The following is a 24,421-nucleotide window of genomic DNA, read 5'->3' as shown; positions in this document are numbered from 1 at the left end:
GAGACTAATTTCTCTCTTTCTCTCTTTTACACACACACACACACACACACACACACACACACACACACACACACACACACACATAGACGCGAGTACACACACAGAAAAAGAGTACATGACCATCATGTACACACACACCATATACAGTGCACACAGTCATGCACACACACACACAGACACACACACACCCCCAAACCCCATGGCCGTTGTCTGGCCCCCTGCCTAGCCAGTAAATCAGCTGACCTTCATACAATGCTGAGTTCTCATCTGTAGTCATAAGAGTTGCAGCCTACTGTAGGCCTGCAAACACACACACACACACACACACACACACACACACACACACACACACACACACACAGGGGATGGCCTGCAGCACAGTGTATAGGTTAACGCTGATCATCAGCGCATCACTTACAAGTGTGATTCATCAATAGGATTTTCTTCACACCAATGAACATTGTTGAAAACGCATGGATTCTCTCTCTCTCTCTCTCTCTCTCTCGTATTGTATTTGTATTTCTCTCTTGCTTGCATATACCTCTCTCTCACTCCTCTATCTATACATCTCTATCTCTGTCTATGCATTCACTATCAAAAATAACTTTATTTCCATTGTTAGAACACATCCATCCACCCACCCATCCATCCATCCACCCATCCATCTACGCTTCCTTGTCAGCAGCATTTAGTAAGACACTGAATGCGAAAGAATAAAGAGTTGACATCATTGTTTCGAGCCAGCTTTAGTGAGCAGATCTCAGAGGCAGCCCTCTTCCCCTTCCCCAATTCCCATCACCTCAAATCAGTATAAAGCTGCCTGCCAGCCGATGACATCATCGGTTGCAAACCCTAGCAGCGATCTATGCTTCATTTGCTGCCGTGCCAAAATAGGCATCATAGATAAGTAGGTTACTACTATGAAGGTATGCAAGCATGCTTTGTGCTCATATTGGAGTCTACTCTTGTAACAAAGACACTTAACCATCCGTGACTGCTTAAAAAAAATAGCATTAAATGTGCTTTAAATAGACCCCCAGATGTGCTTTAAATGTGCTTCAAATAGATCTTCTAATAAAATTAGTTTGGTCTTTAAATTGTCATACAATACAGTGGCAGGCCAGTGGAGGTGGGATTGGGATTTTTATATATGGTTCTTTTACACCTGTAACAAAACTCACTTTTACAAGGTCACTTTAGTACAGAGGGATTGTGAGCTGTTTCAGAAAAATGAAGAAAAATCTATAATGCTATAACATTTGTATTAGCCTAAATATCACTGCAGATCTTATATTATTTCTTATCCAAACGAACCTTCAGTGGGTTCAATATGAAAAAAATGATATGTATTGCCATTGGTCTTAATGCATTTAATTTTCTCTTGTAAACCCTAGTCCTGGAACAGAATGCATGCCTACTGTTTCCCAGAGGACAAAGAAAATAAATAAAGTGAACAGACCCACAGAGTTCAACATCAAGATAAGAAAGGAAAATCAACATAAGTTTGAGACATACATGTTTAAACAGTACTTAGTGTAAGTGTGTGCATTGTTATCAAATACAAATGCAAAGATTGGTCTCTACTCAAACGTATGCCATCTCTACATCATAACTGGGCTGAGTAATGCACTATGGAGAAGTCGATCAAGTATTCTGAAATCAAAACTGCTGATCACACCTTCTAATAGATTTTATTTTCCCTAAAAAGGAAGGAAGTAGTATGCTAAGCAAACTACACTCCCACTGGGGACTTCAATCACTGGGCCCGGTGCCCTGATATGTATTTAGCGGCAGAAACTCCTACAGCAAACATCTAGAGGTGTAGTCTCGTCTAAGGATAACTGCTCATGTGCGATCACCTAGGTTAGTTATGACAAATGAACCTATTTATGGGAGGACCCCACATGCGTCAAGTGTGTTTATAACACAATTTAGGTGTTCTAAGCCATATACTGCACACTGAGATCATGCATCAAATGTTTCAAAAAGGAAATCCAAATGTAAATATTGGGGTGGTGTATGAGATATATCATGTTTGGCCTACACAGAAGGATGAGATATGATCCCAACAGTCTCAGCCTAAACTGCTAGCTCCATTAGCTATGATCTATTAGACCTCCATTAGATACTATAGGGAAAACCCTGATGAGTGAAGAGCTCCGCCTAGTTCATGGCTCTGTCTCTTCTGCATATTGATTTTGGCACCAATTGCAAAAACATTTGTGTGTGTTCCTTTTTGTTTTCCTCAGCTATGCCTCCATTCACTAGTGACATGAATGCCCTCAAGATATATTCTGTATTTTCCTATGTAGAAACAGATATTGAGTTGTTGACATTCTTTTTTCAGTAATTTGGTGGAACCTGTGACTAACTGCAAACACTGCCTCCCTCCTTGAAGCCTTCAACTTGCAATTATGTTCTTGAGCTAAATAGTTGTTTGTAAGTAAGCCTGCTCAGTTCTAAATAAATCAGGAGATAGTGTGTCTCACGCTCTGTTCAAGATCCTCAACAGCACTGTCTGTGCACAAATTACAGATAACACCGAGGCCTAATCAAAAAAGCAGAAGCAGACACCATCAAATATGTGTACATGAAATATTAAGGCAATGCACAAATCCGGTAATATGTGCTTTCATACTGAAAGCTGTTAACTCTGCCAATTAAACTGGCATTAAATCTAACAAAACCTTTTTTGAAACCGGGTTAAAATGAGGATAATCTTACAATCAGCCGTAATTTTCTCAAAAGTGGCCTATTTATGAATATAGCGACTAAAGTTTAAAAGGTAGCACTCCAGTCACAGACTATATCCGAGCATGCCGTGCATCAGAGATAGGGAAGACAGCTATCTTTCTCCTACAGCTGCAGCTTGGTAGAGAACTAGGCAAATGTAGGGCTACACCCACTGGTTAATGACACAGGCCCCACCTAAAGCTCCGCACCATAAATAATTCATTCACTGGAAATTATGATCATTGGCTCTTAACAGGCCTGCATTCTTTGATGCACAATTACCCTTTGGAGACCTTGATAGCCAAACTAATTATTAAATCTGCTATGCAGGACTGGCGACAGGCACCAACGGATCAGTGACAACGCATGCACTCTTGTCATCTCTGGACCTTATTGGTATGCTAATGCTTTGGGTTTCAGCTGAAATGTACCATTCTAATAATGGATGATAATTACTTCATTGCTCAAAATGTGCGTTTGGATACATTTTTTTTCAGTGGTGTTGGAACAGCTGCCTGGGTGGCTGAACACCTGACCATGAGTTGATTATGCTCTGTCAGTGTCTGCCTGAAGGACAGGCGTGATATCCATCTGTTAATCTCGCATTGGGACAGACCGAGCTCCACACACAAAGTCATGCGTCGTCCGTCTCGAATCCCAACACATGGCTGAGCGAGACGAGACAGCCTCCCAAAACGTGTGTAAAGACACGACAGCAATGATGAGTAAGTCGATCGAAAGCTGTGCATTGCTGGCATGTTGCCATCCAAATGCCCTGCTGGCAACCACCCAAAGTGTAGCTAAGACACTCTGTCAAAGCACTAGCATATGAAACCCAGACAAGTATTACAGCCATCTGATGGAATGCACACAGTTTCTGTAAATGAACAGATTACATGTGAACTCTCTCTGTGAAGTTGACCCTTGAACATACTCTACCCAGCTGAAAGAGCAGGGTTCTACAAACACAGATGTCACTGGGTCTGATATCAAAGGATCACATCTAATATAATATGTCTAACTGTGCAGTAAGTCTGCCAACTACATGTACATATTTGCACTATAGAATAAATGTAAATGGGTATATGTTGCTAATGGGGTCGCTCAGTTGTGACCAGAGACATCAGTTAGTCATGTATCTACTTGATGATTTGCACTGAGGACATATGGGAATCAATTAATTTGTATACTCATACAAAATCACGACCTTTGTTCTTCCCTGCTATGGTTGACTTGACACCTTTGGACAGTAGTCTATAAGCTTCAACTACCCCCCATGCTGTCGTCACACTCATTAGCAGCTCAGACCCCACCTAAAACCAGTCATACTCAATACACATACACAACCCTCCCTTTGTGATAATAAGGAGGATTTCCTTAGATGCATGCTGTGCGAAAAATCTCTCTTTTTATCTGTTCATCATGAGAAATATCCTCATCAAAGTGGCGATTTAGCCACAGGCTCCTCTTGGTGACACAGTATAGGTGATTGGTGACAATTCAACAGTGTTTGTAAAGCTACCTTGAACATCTCCATTGAAAATTAGTGTACATTCGTGACCAACACATAAGCAGGCGCGCCTGGTGAAAATTAGGAAATAACGTCACTCTGTAAAATACATGGCTCGGCGAATGGATTGCAATTCTAATTGTGTTGCAGACAAGAGCATTTCCACGTTTGCCCCCCAAACGCAATATGCAATGAATTGCATGGAAGGTAATATAACTTGATCCAAAACACACTTCACAGCACATACCCAGAGTTCGTCTGGCTCAACAATTAAACTCTCATCTGATCCTTTGATGGCTGTGCAACATTGTTGTCACATGCTGTGGGGATTAAATGCGAGTCTTTATTCATCGCTATGTCGCCCGACAACAATGACCGAGTGTGCCAGGCTGACCAGAAGTATTTCTACTTAGATGCAAGAACGCAAGAAAATGGTTATCCCTCATCTGCTGTCGTAAACCTGATTTTTACCTGGAATTACGTGCAGGTTGAATAAGTATCGATGTCACATATTAGCTTCCCAAATCTCCTCTCTGGAACATTGTTTACTCGCTTATTTGAAAAATATGTATTTATCCACCCCCACTTCGAATTTGGGTCAGCAAACAGTTGTAAACTGACTTACAGCAAGAACGGACAATCACCATGTTGGACCACCGTCTCCCGCACTGACAACAAATTGGTTTTCAAGAAAAGCAAATCAGAAATGCAGTATTAACGTTTAAAAAGTAATCTCATATTTTAGCGCAGTAAACAACAGACGCCAGTGATGCTGCAAGCCAACCTGCTGAACTCCGTAGGAAACCACATTTGTTACAGTGGCACACAGGCTAAAATCATGCAGGAATAGATGGGCAACAAACCTGCCAGGTGGGATAACATCGAACTCACCAATTACAATAACGTCCTAGCGAACGCTGTTCTTCTCCTGGACACCCTGCCTTCAATCCGTGATTTAGTGAGAAAAAAATAGTCTTCTCATTCCCAAGAGCGGCAACAGACGGATGTGAACCATTTGCAGTGTGTGCTGGAGGAGAGATGAGGCATCCGCTGGATGGCTGAAATCGAGCGGGAGGCACAACACAAGACAGTATCACTGCGGTGTGCACTGAGCAGGCGAGAAAGCGCGAGGCTATACCGTGGCATGTACCATTCCAGCATCACCCGCTAGACACGCGCTCGCATCATCTCGGTTGTTCAGCCAGTTCGCCGCGCGCTCAACCTAGGGTACAGAGCGACATCTGCTGCTAATAAAATGTGATGCAGAGTGCCGGAGCCACACAATTACCTAAATGTGTGACGTAGCCCTCCTAGAATTAAGATGACGGACCTTTGTTTAAACACAAGGCCATGCACTTCTCAAGAATATCACATTTTACCAGATGTTTCTCACACTGAACTATACACACAGCAGGCTTACCTCTACCTAACCAAGTACAGAGAAGGAGAGTCAATTTTTACACCTTAATATGGTAGGGCCTATGAAATCAATCAATCAATCAAGCAATAAACTAGTCAGTCTGTGTCTTTGTATCTACCTGTGTGCACCTCTCCAAACCCCCCTCCTATAGCCTATATAGTAGCCTACAGTTTGAATTATGCAGTAAAGTTTTAAGAGCTTTCTTCAGCAATGCGCATGTCAGTGCCATGTCAATCTCATCTAGTTTCTTCTGTTGAAGCCTCTTACTGTTTAGTTTATGAGACAAAGCCAAAGCTCCCACACGATTAGATCCTGTACATACTGCATGTCTACTTCCGAAGCACTGACCACAGGTCTGCAAATTGTGACCACTCATAAGCATACAGCATTTCAAATTTATTCTGCAGGGTGCAGAATATTTACTTGTAAAGGACACAAGTCTTCTGGATGACACTGCTGGAAGGACAGAAGCTTAAATTAATCAGTCAGTGCAACAAAGCGTGACCTACATTCATTCTACAAAAGCAGTCTTCAAAATGTTCTTTTATAGGACAGAAGGCACTGTGCTCTCATCAGAGTCCCATTGGACTAGTCACTGTCAGCCTCCCCTGTTCCGTCTTCCGTTTCTAATGACCCGCTTCCCATTGGTCTGTTCTCTGAAATGACTCACTGCTCTAGAAAAGAACCTGTCCAGAAATTACGCAACTGTTATTGTGAAACTGTGTAACAAAATATGTTTTTTTTTTTTTTTTATCCTACTAGAATCTAATCATTCAGTGACATATCCTCTGCTTGATGACTGTGGACTACAGGCCACAGCCTGTTCCAATGACTTTGTTTGACTGTAGACTCTATGGAGCTCAGAGCCACTCCATCAGCCATCGGACACAACAGAGCTAGGCATGCACACACAGAGAGTATAAAGCACAGCACACGGTCATGGGTGAAAAGGCAAACACACCTGTCTTCTCCCAAGGCCAAAGTACACCAACAAGGACTTTGAGCTCTATGCCACATTATTTATGTATTATGTCATATAAATCTGTCAAATTGTACAGGGGGCAGCTGGATATCAGTTGAAGAATGCAAGATATTAACAGGTGTGCAAGGTAAAAAATAAAAATGTTAATGTCATATTTGACTATACAGTATACAGACAAAAAGACAGGGAGAGACAACCGAGAAAGTGTGATATATATATATATATATAGAGAGAGAGAGAGAGAGAAAGAGTGAGAGTGATAGGGGTGTCCCATTTTATCTTCAAGAAGTGCTTGACCCAACTCTTCCAAGAGTACCTCCTCTCCTAACACATCTAACATAAACTTCCCATGCACTTCCATACGCCCTCCCTACTTCTTTCCTCCCCCTCTCCTTCTACCTCTCCCATTTGACTACACTTTCATCCTAATCCCCTGCGTTCTCATCTTCTGATAATATTATGTAGTATTTATTGTTACCTAAGACCTCCTTTGTAATGCAGCTTGGATGTTATTCTTCGTCTCATATCTCATTAAATGTGTTTGCTAAATGAATACATGTAAATGTCAAGCAAGAGTGACATCATTACACCACACAATGTGTTGTCTATTGACCACTAGAGGGCAGAGCGAGCTTGTGGATGTTTGGGCTGGGCAGTAGACGTCACTATCTTCGGCTCTGGTGGAGGGTGCAAGTGCAGCTCAAATAATTCCCTAAGCAAGAAGTTTAGTCTCCTCTCCACAAAACAGACAGACAAACAGATGAATAAGATTAATGTGTGAAGCTTTATTTGAATTTAAGAGATGTATGTCATCAGTATTTGCTTACAGTTGTAACAGCATACAACTAGAACAAAAATTAAAGACTGCAAAATGGATGCAATAAGAGTCAAATAAACAAAAGAGAATAATAATAATAATAATAATATGTACTGAAATTCAGATAATTCCATAAATATAAACATTATTTCTACTAGCATAAATACTACCCATATTAATATATAATAATTTTAAAACCTAGAAAGTGTAATTATTAATGAGTGAAAAAAGAGACAAAAGTAACCACATCACCCTGAGTTTGTAGGCCGGCAGTCTGGCAGGCATGTCCATACTGAGGAGTCTGATGGCCTGAGGGAGGAAGCGTCTCAGTTTCTCAGTCTCAGATGGGTGGTGACCTTAATAAGAGAGAGAGTAGAGTAGAAAACAACCCTGTGGGCCTTCTGAATTTAAGGCGATGGAGTGCTCACTGCTATTATGAATGTTTAGAACGCAAAGGGGGGTATTCAAGCCAAGGTCTTTGAACTTAGAGGCCAGAATGGTTATGGGATTTGGCAGACGCCTTTGTCCAAAGCGACATACAAATACAAAAACAATATAATATTTAAAATTTAACAGGGAACAGATTAGAATGTTGGTCAAACTATAATAAGGAGAATAGCAATAATAAACAACAATGTCAATTCAATCAATAGCCTAATAAAATAAGCAATGAAAATGAGGGAAAAAAGCAATAATAAACAATAATGTCCATTCAATCAATAATATAAAAACAATAACATGGTAAGACTACATTAAGGAGAATATCAATAATAAACAATGTCAAATTAATCAACAGCCTAATGGAAATAAAACAATATTGTACAAACCATAACGCATAAGAAGCGCTTAAAGAACTAAGTGCATGTTGAACAGGAATGTCTTTAGACCCCTCTTAAACGACCCAAAGCTATCACAGGAATGTGAGGGACTATGGTGTTGAAAGAAGTCTACAATAAATTAACAGCAGCATTACACAGTTTCCATTTCCACTTTCAGCGTGTTAGAGTGGTATCCAGGACGTGAGAAGTGGCATCCTCAGTGGACCTATTAGGTTGGTCAGCAAACTGGAATAGAATAGCAGCGTCGGATGCAGCAGGATATGGTGCTCCTAACACGCCCTTCAAAACTCTTCAGCACTAGTGATATAGGGATTGATCATTTAGATAATCATTCAGGCATAAGGGTATTACTACACAGAAGAATAATATTTTTTTTTAAAAAGTGGTCAATAGATTGAGCTAATGTCTCGTGCCCCAGAGAACTGGCCATGCAGGGTCTCACAGCACAGGAGCTGCTGCTGTCCTTGGCAGATCAACACCTACATAGTCTGCCTTGCATCACAGATAAAAAGAATTGTATTCATGAGTCGTAGGCCTACACTCATGGTGAAGGATTTACTTCCAAAGTCTCTCAAAGTCTTTCACGTTTCAAAGACATTCTGTACAAAAACAGGATATGGGAAGTCTCTATTTCCCAAGAAAAAAAATAGACGATGCAATAGAGAAATTGCAAAACTGCATAATTTACCAGAAATGTCCCCGCTTAAATAGGGGTTTGGCACTAATGTTGTAACCTGTATACCCTCTGAGATCCTCGTGGGCACCTAGACCCCCCCCCCCCACACACACACACACACACACACACTCCCACAAACAAACACACACACACACACACAAACACACACACACACACACACACACACACACACACACACACACACACACACACACACACACACACACACACACACACACACACACACACACACAGTTGAGGCATATACACAAATCCTCACTATTTGATACAAAGTTTTGTTGTCAAAATTCTACATTCCATTTAAATTCTGGAAAAAAAATGAAGCTTTCTTAAAGTGTGTGTGTGTGTGTGTGTGAGTGTGTTTACCAAAACCAAAGAAAGCACTGCTCTTTCCACCCCTATATCTTCCTGTTCTTATTTTTCCCCACACAGATCACTTACAAGCACAAGATTAAATGACCGGCATGTTGTCTCAACAGGGCAGAGACTCCACTCCACACCCGACTGGGTTTCACTTACTCACACTGCTTTCATTTTCAGGAGGTATCACAGTACATTTTTACGATTAACAAAAATAACCAACTAAAGCTGCAATAAGACACACACACACACACACACACACACACACACACACACACACAAATTATTCTGGTAAAGGTTGTCACAGCTGTGAGTCTGTAAAAATGCTAATTTGCGTTACATACATTGAAAGTCAGCAGTAAGAAAAAGAACTAACCAAAACATACAGAACTAAAACAATAGTGACAACTAAAGATTATGGGAGCTTTTCTTTTTTTAACTTTAATTAATTAATTGCTGGAAGGCAGAGATAATAAACTGCAATAAATTGCAACCTACAACTACTGCATACAAGGCAGTGTAGAATTCTGGGGTATTCTTACTGTATTCTGATGTGTTCATATGTTACTTCTGTGTGTAGTATACAACGGGGAGAGGTCCATACTATTGTACATAACATAACTGTGCCTTAGGCCTGTGCACCAGCAGGAAGGTCAGACAGGCCGATGTTTGGGAACATCCGAGGAACATCAGACATAACATGGGCCATTCAGGGCTGGTATCCATCCGGCTATAGCCGGGTTTTGTACACTGGTTGGCACCTGCCACGTTGGCATGATTTTCGTTTGTATGTTTTAGTATAACAGGCTTTGTCTTAGGTTTTGACTCTGAGACGGATCGAGGAAGCGACCAAGGAGCATTTTCTGTCGGAAGGCTCAGCCGCCGCTTCTACAACAACCACAACTGTTAGACTCTGCACAGTTTTACTGTTCGAGAATTAGCCTGTGTTCAGTTATTCATTATTGCACCATCTACAATAAATCATCATCTAATCGCCGATCCTGATCCCGCCGTCAAGCTTTATTGTCCATCTTCAATACAACCATTAGAACTAAAACACAACGCAACAACCAGAGAATCCTACAGCAGCTATTGCGGAGGGACAACATTTCCCACAAATACCATTACCAGTAGACTTTTGTAACAAAGCGCTTTCAGACATAAGTGTAAGACCGGAGGTTCTGCAGATGTTAAACCGGTGGGGCCGTATATCTGAACGACATAGGTTATGTCTGATATGATAAACTATATGGAGGCGGACTATGTTTCCAGTAATATTTCAGTTGTTGCGACATTTCAACATTTATACTGTTAGAGGAGCAGACACAAATGGAATGTTCCCTCTAAGCTGCGCGCGCGGCTGCGCAGACCAGTCGAAGTGGCCGCGCAATAGATTTTTCAGACCGCGCACATTTTTTAGACCACACAAACGATTTTTTTTCAGGGGTTAAAAATCTGAGCATCAACGGCGATGTAGGCTAGGTAATAAACATTTAAAATACTGACATGTCTGACAACCAAGCCGGATGTAGCCTAAGTTAGAATGTTTACATACAAAGTATCCTTTAGGCTACTCTAGGCGGGCCCTGCTCCAGTTATGTAGTAGGCTACCATGGCGAAAAGAAAGGCAGAGCCAAGGCCGTAGTCATGATGTCAACATTGGGTGGGGCCAAATCTGTGGTGGGGTCTGAGGGACCCCCAAACAGAATTTCAATACATTTCCTACAATGCAAAAATATTATTAAAAATCACAAACAAGTCGTTAGTTAGGTCAGTCAATTAGGTTATTCCAAACTTTTGACGGACCACCCCCTGTGAAAAGAGAAGGGTGGTGGAGAAGAAGCAACTTCACTGGTCCGTCCCTGGACCCGTGACTCCATTTGTGTTCAAAATGTATACTTTAAAAGAAATTACAAACTAGAGTATCTTATGATAACCTCTATATTACACAGAATGTGGTTCTTTGACTTATTACTTACACCTGAAGATTTTTTTAAACTAAGGCTTAGACTCATAGGTTTGAGATTTTGTCTTTTAATTTAGATTTTATTATGCTGGCGGCTAATCACACAATTTTAACGTAGTTTGAAAGGGACAGGATTCAGGAATAGACTACTAAGACAGGCCCCTCTTCTGTCTGACTCACCTCATGTTACCCCTGAATGCATTATAGACTGGCTTCTGACAGAAATGACGTTTTGTGGCAACATGTAGAAACACTAGGCCTACTACAGCCTTTAATTGGTGAATGGAGGTGCAAATTCCTTTCTTTGGTTATTGTCCGCGATTCACATTAACTGTAGGCTGTCACGTATTGTAAACGTCGCCACATTTGATCACGTTTTGCCTGCATGGATGCGCGATTGAGTGCGCATCTAAATAATATGCAAGATGCAACTATCATTTCTAAGAGGCCTATACACGGTAATTTCTGGCATTACTACTAGCATATGAATGCACTATTTATGTTGAAAGACGTGAAAGAAATGACACAGGCTTGCACAAATTCATCATTTAAAATAAAACGTTTCACTTTCGCTATCATTGCGAGAATAGGCTACAATATGGAAAATGTTCCCTTTCAGTCTGATTGGCTCCAAACATGTATGGGATTTCCTTAGCCTGTGCTACACCTTTCCAAGAAGTTTTGTGAAAAGTGTACCGGTAGCTTTTGCGATATTGTTGACAGCCCTACCTCACTCACCGCACTAGGGTGCAGTAAATGGAAGCTCTTGATGCACGCCACTAACGAAAAACGGAAAATCACCAGGACAAACCACTCAGGGGTGTAGGCTACTCTGGAACCATAGGTCACTAATTTGTGCGTTACTTACGTTTGATTACATTTCAGATACGTGTTGGTTTCCTGTAGGTCTAGTATAGGGCTTTATTCTTTCTTTATTTTTCTATGTCCGAATATTGGGGGGGACATTTTGGTCATATTTGAATATTGGGGGGGACACGTCCCCCTCAATGTCTATGGTGACTACGGCCCTGGGCAGAGCAGATACCCCAGAAAAGGTCTGCCTAACGTTTAAACACCATGAGTGGCTAGATGAAATACTCCAATCTGACACAAAAGATGGTCCAGGTAGGAAAAAACTTTCAGACATATTTACGAAAGGAGTGGCGTGATCTGCAAATTCTGCTCGGAGGCAAAAGCGAAAGGAGAGTTCGCTCGTGGGAAAACTTGGTCTGAGTGGAAGCTTGCTTACCTAAAGCGTTATCTGACACACAGAAAGTCCATGTAGACGCATTGAAAACATTAAGACTTAGACATGGGAACTCTATCGATCAAATTCTCCCCGAAACTAATAAATCCCGAGAGAGACGAATTCAGAGAGCACGATCCGACCCTGAATAAATAAAATTATTAATCGACAATGTGATGGTAGCAATTAACACCAACATGTCCGTAGGAGTCGATTGCCGAGTGTGGAGTAACACGCTCTGGAAATTCACAATTTCGTCGCCGTTTTAAAAAGACATAGTCCAGTATTTCTTTCGAAATTGAAATGAAGTTGTATGCAACAGCAAACCCTAGCTTACTAACAGGTTGGAATTTCAATATCCATAACATTTCAACAACATTCATAACATTGGTTACATAACAGAACAGACTCCTTTTTGTGCGAAGGTGGTGTGTCTTACAGTAATCTTCTGTCTGCTAGGTTAGTGTAAGTCTGTGCTAGAGAGCACTTTGATAACTTTCGGGAAGTTTCAGTTTGTTTTGTGTTGCTACACACACACACACAAAGACTCATTCATTCTCTCTCGCTCACACACACACACACACACACACACACTCGCTCTCTCTCTCTTGGTCTCGGTCACACTCACACACACGCTCACACAACAAAATGATTCGAGTTCAACGTTCAGCAGCCTTTATATTGTGGACTGATTATTATTGTCACCTGCCAAGTTTATAAGTTTATTTCAAGGATGTCCTTATTGACCTTCCTATGAAAACTATTTCCATAGAAACCACATGTCACTCATCCACAGCCTCTGTGAAGTTTTGTCATGCATTAAGTGATTGCACAAGTTTATAAAAAAATGGATTTCCTGCATTGCACAGACTTCATTGGTTATGCAATTTTATCTCCGATTAACATCTTGATGTGTCTTCAATTCTCATCAGAGCCCTAGCGTTTCCTTTCAGTCTAATGTAAACTAGACAGTGTATCTGGTTCCACCTGACTGAGTGCCATTCATGCCATGTTGTTTGATTTGCAGCATAAGCCTCACCTTCAAACTGAGATTTCTTAATGAACAAAAAAAAAACTGAATCAAGATATGGACTGAAATCTGTTCTAAAATGAAGGCTGCAGTCTACACATGTCCTCTGTAAGCAACCCACATACCTCTAGATCTTCTGCAGATAATGATTCCTTTTTATATCACAGTTTTTCCATCACAACAGTATTTTTCTTGCTTACTTTTCTTCCTTAACTACTTCCTTAATTCTGTTGTCATCTCAACTATGTCAATTCTGAAATGGGCTTTTCCCCCTTCAGTTTTCATACTCTACTGACTGGCTGCTCACCACCAGATTGCGAATACTACTACAGTAATCTGACAAGTCAACATTTGCAGGATGACAATATCATTTGGATCATTTGGAAGGGAACACACCTTCAATAATACTATATGCAGAAACACTTCTAAGTGTCAAGTAAGAGACACACATTTGGTATGCAGCTTAAAATCAGGTTATTTCCCCCTTTATTAACTTTTAAAAGGTATACTTTAAAAAAGCTATGTAATATCTATATGTTAATGGATATGTAATACAACCCGAATTCTGAAAAAGTTGAGAGACTTTATAAAATGTTAATAACAAAATGCTGCTATGATTTACAAATCATGTCAACCCTATATTTAATTGAGAATAGTTCAAAGACAACATATCAACTGTTGAAGGAGAGAACAAATATGTTCATTTTGAATTTAATGCCAGCAATATGTCTCAATAAAGTTGGGACAGGGGCATGTTTACCACTGTGTTGCTTCTCCTCTTCATTTAACAACATTCTGTAAACGTTTAGGAACTGAGGAGACTGAGACTGAGGAGACTGAGGAGTTGCTAGTTTTGAGAATGAAATGTGGTCCCATTCCTGCTCAATATCAGCTGTTCAACAGTCTGGGGTATTCTTAATCATGTTTTCATTCCATGATGCACCCAATTATATAGGTCTGGACTGCAGACAGGCCATTTTACCACCTGGACTTTTCCTCTATGGAGAAATACTGTTTGAATATGGGCATAATTCAATGTGGCATTGTTTTCCTGAAATATTTAAGGTCTTCCCTGAAAAGACATTGTCTGGACCACAGTATATGTTGCTCAAAACCTGTGTACATCATTCAGAATTGATTGTGCCTTGCCAGATGTGCACAATGCCCATGCCATAGGTACTAATGCACCTCCACACCGTCATGCTGGGTTTTGAGCTGAGCACTATAACAAGTTGGATATGTTGGATATGTTGGATAGTCCCTCCCCTCCTAACCCAGAGGAGTCCATGATTTCCAAAAAGAATAGCACATTCTGACTGGTATAACCACAGGACCCTTTTCCATCAGTCAATTAAATGACTGAGCTCAGGCTCAGATAAGATGGCAGCATTTCTGTATCATGTCTAAATAAAATGTCTTATTTGAATGGTAAAGTTTACACTATTTGTAAATAGAACATTAAACAATGCTCATCAGAAGTTTTCCTGAGCCCATACAATGATTCTTTTTACAGAACAAGGTCTCCAGTGCCATCTGAGGTCCAAAAGGCCATCCAATGGCCATCCAATATTTTTTTTCAGCCCTGTCCCTTGTTTTAAAGGTCTCTCTGGATTCTCTGAATATTTTAATGTTATTATGTATGTAGATGATTAAATCCTCAAATCAAATTTCACTCTTATATTGTTTCATAATTTTCCCACACAGGGGGTCGTTTCTAGAAAAGTTAGCAACGACGTTCCTCAACCACCATGGTACGACGCAACTTGCGACCAAACAACGACATTGTTACACCTGTTTCCAGAAAGCATCGTACCTGTGTCGCAATTCGCTACCTCCGACGTTCGAACACTGTAGTTCCAACAACGTTGTTGATGATGCAGCGATACATATCATTGGTGGAAACAGTGGCAACGTGTAATACCCCCCACGTGGCAGAAATTCTCTGCCACGGCCTATGTTGACATTTTTCTAATTTAAACCGAGTGATTAATGCTGGCATTGTCATCGTCATCTGCAAAAACCTAAACCTATTGCAAGAATATAAAACATTTTACAGAAGCCGACCAATATGTGTCATTATTTGTGTTAAATATCTGTGTTGGAAAAAATATATAGCCTGGATGAATGTCTGGGTATCGCATAAGTTTTCAATTGTCTCGTGGCTTAACGGTAGCGCGTTAGTGCACTACACGCTCGGCCAGTGTTCGCATCCTGTTTCTTCTTTTCACCTCTGAGTGAGTGTAGGCCTACGGGACACAATAGGTTTTGACTAGCCTATACATATTTATGTATATAGTTACTCTATATCGAGAGACCATAGTTAGGCCTACAAGACATCAGTCAAAAACAATTGAATCTACGTGACACAATAGTTCACCTGCAGGTAGCGAAAAGCAATTCTCACATCATAAGAAAATCGAACCTACAACGCTGGGATAACAAGTCACCTGCTTTAGCCACTACACCATTTATCACTGTGCTAATTTTAAGAGTCTGTGAAGATTATAATACTAGCTTATCTAAAAGCAATGCAATACTCAAATTAACATAAATAGCAAGAATGAGCCAAGCAGGGGAGTCAGTCTCTTAATCAAAATAAAGCTACAGGATAGATCAATCATTGAGTCACGAGATAAACATTCACTTCGTAATTTTTGGTTAGGCGGTTGTGATTTTTGGTTAGGCGCTCCGGACACCAACAGGAACTACCAAGGAACGACACAAGTGCAACTGCCTAGGGGCAGTAGTTCAAACGACCAAACTTTGCGTCCTTGTTTGCGATTGAGAGTTCAAACTACCCTTTCTAGAAACACCAAATCCAAGAACGATGGAGCGAACTACCAAGGTTGCGACGCAAGTTAGCAAACAACGCTTTCTAGAAACGACCACCAGGTTTACACATAGAGTGATGAATACCTCCACATCTTTACTTCTGAGAGACTCAGTCTCTCTGGGATGCTCTTTTTTATCCCTATACATGGTGATCGATAGATAGATAGATAGATAGATAGATAGATAGATAGATACTTTATTGATCCCCAGGGGAAATTCAAGGTCTCAGCAGCATACAGACGACACATACACATTCTTTAACAGCAGGAAAAGTAATTAAAGTATATAATATAAAAACACAACTAAGCAATAAGGACAGTAGAAGATAAAGAACATACTAAATATACTATAATACAAATTATACTAACTAACACTTAATCTAAATCAGTTCTAAAAACAGTATCCACGTAGTGGTGATTAATCAATCAGAGGTGCTTGCAATGACTGATCCTGTGATTCTCTGTGCATAGTAAGGTAAGGTAAGGTGCTCTGTGTGAATGAGTGTCATGGTGATAGTGCAAGTGATAGTGGTCATGGTGATAGTGCAAATGAGTAAGTCCAACAGTGCAACAATGCAGAAATAAAGTCTATATATCTATATATTTAACTATTTTAAGAAAAGGTATAAGTGTGGCCACAGTTCGGCTGTGGCATGGAGGGAGTGGTTATGCATATGTGCTAATGTGCTAATATAGCACGCAAACAGTGAGGCAGAAAGACAGTGGTAAAAGTGGCTAGTGGACAGACAGTATCCAAACATGGAGGGGGTGAAGAGGCAGACAGACTATGCAGAGAAGTCTCTCTCTCCTCTTCCCTTAAGTGAAGCATTGAACAGTTCAATGGCCCTGGGGACAAATGACTTTCTCAGTCTGTCTGTTGTGCAAGGCAGTGAGCGAAGTCTCCAGCTGATCAGGCTCTTCTGCTTAACAATAGTGCTGTGGACTGGGTGACACTCATTGTCCAAGATGTTGATCAGTTTGTTCAGGGTCCTTTTGTCAGATAGTGAAGTGATGCACTCCAGTTCAGCTCCCACTACAGAGCCAGCTTTCCTTACCAGCCTGTCAATTCGCCCCGCATCCTTCTTCCTTGTGCTTCCTCCCCAGCATACTACTAGATAGAAGAGGACACTGGCAACAACAGACTGGTATAACATCCTGAGGAGCTTGCTGCACACATTGAAGGACCGCAGCCTCCTCAGGAAGTACAGCCTGCTCTGCCCTTTCTTGTAGTGCATCAGTGTTGGCTGACCAGTCCAGTTTATTGTCCAGGTGGAGACCCAGATACTTGTAGGTGCTTACCACCTCCACATTGACCCCATCAATGGAGACTGGTAGCAGAGTGTGCTTAGACCTGTGGAAATCCACCACCATCTCCTTGGTCTTTGAAGTGTTGAGTTGAAGATGATTGAGTTTGCACCATTGCACAAAGTCTTCCACCAGGCTCCTGTACTCCTCCTCCTGCCCGTTCCTGATACACCCCACAATTGCAGTATCGTCAGAAAACTTCTGCATGTGGCATGGTGTTGTAGCAGAAGTCCCATGTGTACAGGGTGAACAGGACTGGAGAGAGCACAGTTCCCTGTGGCGCTCCGGTGCTGCTGATCACAGTGTCAGAGAGACAGTTCTTCAGTCTGACGAACTGTGGTCGCTCGGTCAGGTAATCTGTAATCCAGGTTACCAGGTGAGCGTCCACACCCATCTGCAAGAGCTTGTCTCCCAATCTGAGGGGTTGGATGGTGTTAAAAGCACTTGAGAAATCAAAGAACATGATTCTCACAGCACTTTTCCCCTTGTCTAGGCGGGAATGTGTCCTGTGTAGAAGATAAGTGATGGCATCGTCCACGCCCACTTTCTCCTGGTATGCAAACTGTAACGGGTCTAGTGCATGGCGTACCTGGGGTCTGAGCATACCTAAGACCAATCGCTCCATTGTCTTCATCACATGTGATGTAAGAGCGACAGGTCTGTAGTCATTAAGCTCACTAGGGTGTGGCTTCTTAGGGACAGGGGTTAGACATGATGTCTTCCACAGTGTTGGCGTAGGCTCAAATTGAAGATGTGCTTCAGTGGCTCCCCCAGTTCAGCAGCACAGGCCTTGAGTAGCCTTGGACACAGTCTGTCAGGCCCGCTGCTTTATTGCTGCGCAATTGCTTTAGTTGGGCTGTCACTTGATCTGTTGTAATGGTGAGGGGTGTAAGGGGAGGGGAGGGGGAGGGGTGCATCTTGGATCTGTGTGTCTGATGGCTGTTGACTGAGGTTGTTGTCACCTCATTGTTCGTGATCGCCATGTGGGGGAGGGGTGCAAAATCCAGTGATGGTGGGGGTACGATAGCCTGTGATGATGGAGGTGAGTGTTGCACTGGTATTGAGGGGGTGTGGGGGTGGGGGCTGGGGGATGGTGGACAGACCACCGCCATTGGAGCTGGAGCAGGGCAGTCAAACCTGTTGTAGAAGTGGTTCAACTGGTTCGCCCTGTCCAGGTCCCCCTCCACAGAGCTGCTGTTCTTCTTCAGGCCAGTGATAACCTTCATGCAGTCCCATGTCTCATTCAAGTTGTTTTCCTACAACTTCTGTTCCACCTTCCTTCTGTAGTCCTCCTTAGCCTCCTTCAGCTTGAATTTGAGTTCCCCTTGCACGCGCCTCAGCTCTGCCATGTCCCCCTCTCTGAACGCCATCTTTTTCCTGTTAAGAAGGGTCTTGGCATTGCTGGATATCCAAGGCTTGTTGTTGTGAAAGCAGCGTACAGTTCTGGTGGGAACAACAATGTCCATGCAGAAGTTCAGGTAGTCAGTTGTGCACTGTGTGACCTCCTCTAAGTCCTCTCCATTCTGTAACACACTCCAGTCAGTGCACTCGAAGCAGTCTCTCAGAGCCTCATCCGCTTCAGGTGTCCACTTCCTGAAGGTGCGTGTGGCAACTGGTAGCCTCTGTACTTTGGGCTTGTACATTGGCTGGAGATGAATGAGATTGTGGTCTGACTTTCCCAGTGGGGGGAGGGGGTTTGCGCTGTATGCATCCCTCACGTTTGCATACATGAGGTCTATTGTCCTGTTTTTCCTTGTAGGGCAGTCAACATACTGGTAGAAATTCGTGAGTGTGGAATCCAGTGTTATGTGATTGAAGTCGCCAGAGATCACAAAAAAGGCGTCAGTGTGTTGGGTTTGAAGCCTTGCGATGACGTCACACGCTGTATCCAGGAGAGCTCGAGGTGGAACGTAAACACAGACAGCAATTGCGTGCGAGAACTAGTTTACCTAATTAGTAGTAAAATGTTCCTCGTTTTGTTGTCTTTCTCAATACATTATCTTTTCCTGCCTTTTGTTGCCCTGTCAAGTTTTTTGGGATGTGTTGCTGGCATCAAATTCAAAATGTGCTTATATATTTTCCATAAAATAGTCAAACATCTTTCCTTCAACAGTTAAACTATTCTCAATTAAATATAGTGTTGACATGATTTGCATTCTTTTTTCATTCACCTGTCACGGTCTGTCACGGGCTGCTACTTAAAGTGGCGGCCGGGCAGACTGCCGGTCAGGGACGGCGGTTCAGGCGGGCGGCCGGGCGGACTGCCGGTCAGGGACGGCGGTTCAGGCGGGCGGCCAGGCCAACGGCCGGTCAGGGACGGCAGTTCAGGCGGGCGGCCGGACAGGGACAGATGGTTAGGCGGACGGCCGGGTGGATGGCCGGTCAGAGACGGAGGGTCAGGCGGACGGTTGGCCAGGGACAGAGGTTCAGGTGGACGACCCGGTTGACGGCCGGACAGGGACAGACGGTCAGGCGGGCGGCCCGGTGGACGGCCGAACAAGTCTGGCTGGTCAGGTGGGCGGCCGGTCAGGGACAGCGGGTCCAGCGACTGGGCTGCAGGCACCGGAGTAGGGACTGGAGCCAGAGCCGGGCCTGGAGCCGGAGGGGGTACTGGAGCTTGAGCCAGCGCAGGAGTCTGACTCGGGGCTGGAGGGGGAACTGGCGCCGGAATCGGGGCTGGAGCCGGAATCGGGACTGGACCGGGAGCCGGCGCAGGAGTCTGACTCGGGGCTGGAGAGGGAGCTGGAACCGGAATCGGAACTGGAGCCGGAATCGGAACTGGGGTTAGAGCAGGAGTCAAACTCGGGACTGGAGGGAGGCGAGGAGCCGGGACAGAGCACGGAAGAGTCACTGGAGGAGCGTACTGTGGGGCTGGCACTGAAGGACACAAAGGGCTGGCCACTGGAGGAGACAAGGCTTGGGAAGGCACCGAAACAGGGACAGAAAACCCAGAGGCAGAAATGGCCTCTGCGGTATCAGGATCAGAGAGGTGCTCAGGGAAACCGTCATGGTCTGTTGACCACTCCTCAGTGGACCAGTCGTTGTCGTTGTCTTCAGTGGACCAGACGTCCTCATCGTCCACCCAGAACTGCTCCCAAGGAAGCTCCCAAGGAACATTAGAATCAAAATCGATTTTCAAAAACTGATAAATGCCCGCTGGGTCTATGTTATGCTGTGTCATTCTGTCACGGTCTGTCACGGGCTGCTACTTAAAGTGACCCAAATGCAGGACAACACACCAAGAGTAGATTCTACTGACTTTACTTACAGCGTGCAGCACAGGGACATTACAACAATGACACAGAAGGAACATAACAAAACTAGGGGTTTATATACACAGGGACTTAACAAGGCTAACAAGGCACAGGTGGACACGAAGAAAGGTAAAATAAGAGACAGGTGAACACAGGGCTGGAAATCATAATTAAACGAGCAGATTAATAATGAGGAACAGGTGAGGGGCGGAGACACAGGGAACTGAGACATGGCAAGACAAACAAAGGAGCACATGGCTGACAGGAACTAAAACACAGGGACAGGAAGTAAACACAGGAGCACATGGCACAGGAGGTAAACAAAGGAGGGACAGGGAACACAGGATCGTTACATCACCTTATACAAAGCGTCTCAACTTTTTCGGAATTCAGGTTGTAAATGTCTATACTTCAATAAGGCAGCGAGAAAGTTATGTGTATTGCATCACAGTCTATGTATTTTCACAGTCCATCATGTAATGAGTGAGAAATGTAAGGGAGGACAAAACAACAATATGCAAAGAAACACACTAAACATGGTAAAGCCTTCATTATGAAAGAGGACATCAGCATAAAAACAGTTATTAATACAGGTGAGTAAGGGGAATGTCCTGTTGCAATAGAGAAATTAATTCACAAAATACAAATATAACACACACACACACACAATGTAGTAGGTATAGTGGAAATGTGTAGACCTATTGCATGCTGGCAAATGAACTTCAGGTAAAAATGAAAAATAAATAACTTATTTCTTTAAAAAAAAATGACCTGCTGGTAGGGAGAACATTTTGGTCATGTGGTATGAGCATTTCTAGGTCTTACTCCCCAGGGGCCTGTACTACGAAGCGGGGTTACTGGCTTATCTGGGTAACTTCGAGAGTAACTTGATCACGTGTGGCGTAACTTCCCGATTAACCCGTACTACGAAAGGTGGATAGGTTTTAACCGAGGTATGCTGCCATGGCAATTTACGCTGCATCTCAAACTTGCTCCGACCAGGTTATGTTCTTGGTTAACCCGAGGTTTCCGTTAACCACACCCTTTATAAGTACCACCCCTCCACTAACAATTTCTCCCGAGACATGTCGGCGTACCTGGATGATCCATACGACATTGGAGCGCAAATCGTGAGGCACTCTTTTCGCATGCGAGGGGTTTGAGAGACCGCCAGAAAATATATATAGCCGGACGATATTCTCTATGAAGATATAGATTGTCAGCCGAGGGAATTCGTTATCTTTGTCAGATGATCTAGGAAGACGTCTCATAGCAATGCCCGTACGTGGACATTAATGTATTCCATCGGTGATGCAAGAATACTGTATGTCCGAAAATAAATCAGACATAGGCCTACAGTATGCTGAACATCTGAGCAAGAATAGCCTAAAATAAATCGGAAATTAGGTCTAATAAATTAAAATCACAATTTTAACAAACTTGTTGAATTGAATGTCATATTACTGTACCCTGCACATAAAGGCTACACATTACCACAGCACCAGAATCCGACCGAATGCCTCCCTCAACCCCCTCCATAATCGGCCTTCCAATATTATTTGCGATGGCCAACTCTTCTGCTACTGTAAAACACTCTGGTGCCTTTTCTCCTACAGTAGTGTTCAAAGGCCAAGTGAAGGCTATAAGCTAGGCCTACATGTTTTCATAATTAAGAAATATTAATGAAAGCTATAACTATATAAACCTACTATTCTGAATAATGTGTTTGTGTTTCATTTTCACCTGCTGCCATGTGCGTTTGGCAATGGTGTTGCATCTGAAATGTTCACAGGATTAGGCATACACTAAATCAGTCAATGGGGGCTACTTAAACATTCAATTATCCTTATTACTGTAATCTATATGCCCACTTCTGAATTGGGTTGCATCTGTAGGCCTTTCTATGAACTCAAAATAGGCTATTTATTTCAACTCATTCCAGACATTCCGCAAGCTACTAATCCTCCGTAACACATATTTGAAGAACATGTGGGAATAAAACTTTACTTTTAGGCATTTAGGCTACCCGATCTGCAATACGTTGCCAACAGCCTTGCCTTGCTTTGTTCACTGCCGACGTATTTGATTTTTGTCGTAGAGTGGGTTTTAATTCCTCATAACTTGTCATAATAATTGTGCATTCTTCATCCGTAAAATAAGGTGAACGCGTCATCACTGAAAGTGGTGATTTGCGCTGCAACCCGCCCCTTTTATGTGAACGCGCACAAACTCCAATGAGGTTAACCCCGGCTCAACAAATCAACTTCATAATCAGCGTCGTAGTACCGATTAACACCACTAAAGATAACCAGGTTTTGTCAACCCCGGTTTAACAAAGTAACCCTGGGTTACATCTGGGTAGGTTAAGCTCCCTTCGTAGTACAGGCCCCAGGTCACCATCTCACTCTCACACACAGGCCACCTATGTCCAGCAGCCACTAATATGCCAGTCATTATTGAAACTGAAAAGGTGTCTGTTCATCTTCAAAAGAAGCTGGTTTTCAAAGTTGCCAGAATTCAGTGCCCGGGAGTTTCAGGCCCAAGACCGGCCCACGTTTTCCATAGTGGTGGAAATTGGATAAATGAAGCAACATTTCAGCTCTTACTATCCTGTAGTTTTTATTAGTACCATGGTTCAACAAATGTGTAAAGGTTATATAATAATTCACTTCAACTGAGAAGTTAACAAAAAATATTCCACTATTCCACAAGTTAACAAAAACAGAAAGAAAGAAAGAAAGAAAGAAAGCCTTTGAAATGTAGCCTATCCCACACTTCCACAAAGAGGCATATTGAACTAATGTTTAGGCTACATGTTTTTTTGCATGGGTAGGCTATATTGTTGTTTGGTGATTACCTTACCCTCTTCTGAGCAAACAAGGCATAGGTTTATCATAGGGTAATTGCTCTTTCTTACATTAAATAACTTTAATTTATCCTCTCTACTTGTCCCTGTAGTCATGGCCTCCTCATCACTAATTTCAAGCTCATCATTTTCAGTGGTCGACTGGTTGATCTGCTGCTCAGTCTCTCCTCTTTCTACCATCCATCCTTCCTGACGCCTTCCTGTCTACTGTAGGGCCGGCTCGGCTATCCGTATCTGAGAAAACTTTTTGGAAAAGACGGGCTATATGGACCCAACCAACTCTTTTTGGGAGGGGAGAACTCCCTCACGTAGGCTACAACAAATGCAGAGACATTACATTTGTGCCATGCACAGAATGCGGAACGTGTCCTACTTTAAGAAAAGATAGACTAACGTGACAAATGTCAATATTTTTTTCCTGGCTCTGGTGCTGCTACCCCAACAGATGGCTGCAAAGAAATAAAAAAAGAAAATGTAAGATGGTCAACACATCACTGATTCCTTCCCATGACTCGAATGCTTCTTTCACTTAAAATGTTTTTGTGGCAGCATATTTAGTGGGCAA

The 24,421-nt window shown here is 42.6% G+C and overlaps 1 protein-coding gene across 1 annotated transcript in view; it reads right to left on the bottom strand.

Moving 5' to 3' along the window:
- The window catches only part of ctnnd2a (catenin (cadherin-associated protein), delta 2a), a 302,396-nt gene extending 297,132 nt beyond the window's left edge, over positions 1-5,264 (bottom strand). Inside the window, exon 1 of the mRNA XM_076290816.1 lies at positions 5,135-5,264. The gene's annotated coding sequence lies outside the window, so the exon portion shown is untranslated. The remainder of the gene's footprint in view (positions 1-5,134) is intronic.
- Positions 5,265-24,421: the final 19,157 nt, after the last annotated feature.

The sequence above is a fragment of the Alosa pseudoharengus genome, unplaced genomic scaffold (assembly GCF_046254945.1).
Source record: "Alosa pseudoharengus isolate Yale_2024_CS ecotype anadromous, Long Island Sound unplaced genomic scaffold, YU_APseudo_1.1 YU_APseudo_1.1_scf_18, whole genome shotgun sequence".
In the NCBI taxonomy this organism is placed as follows: Eukaryota; Metazoa; Chordata; class Actinopteri; order Clupeiformes; family Clupeidae; genus Alosa; species Alosa pseudoharengus.
Note: the sequence above shows the minus strand (reverse complement) of the source record. Positions and strands in the feature narration are given on the sequence as shown.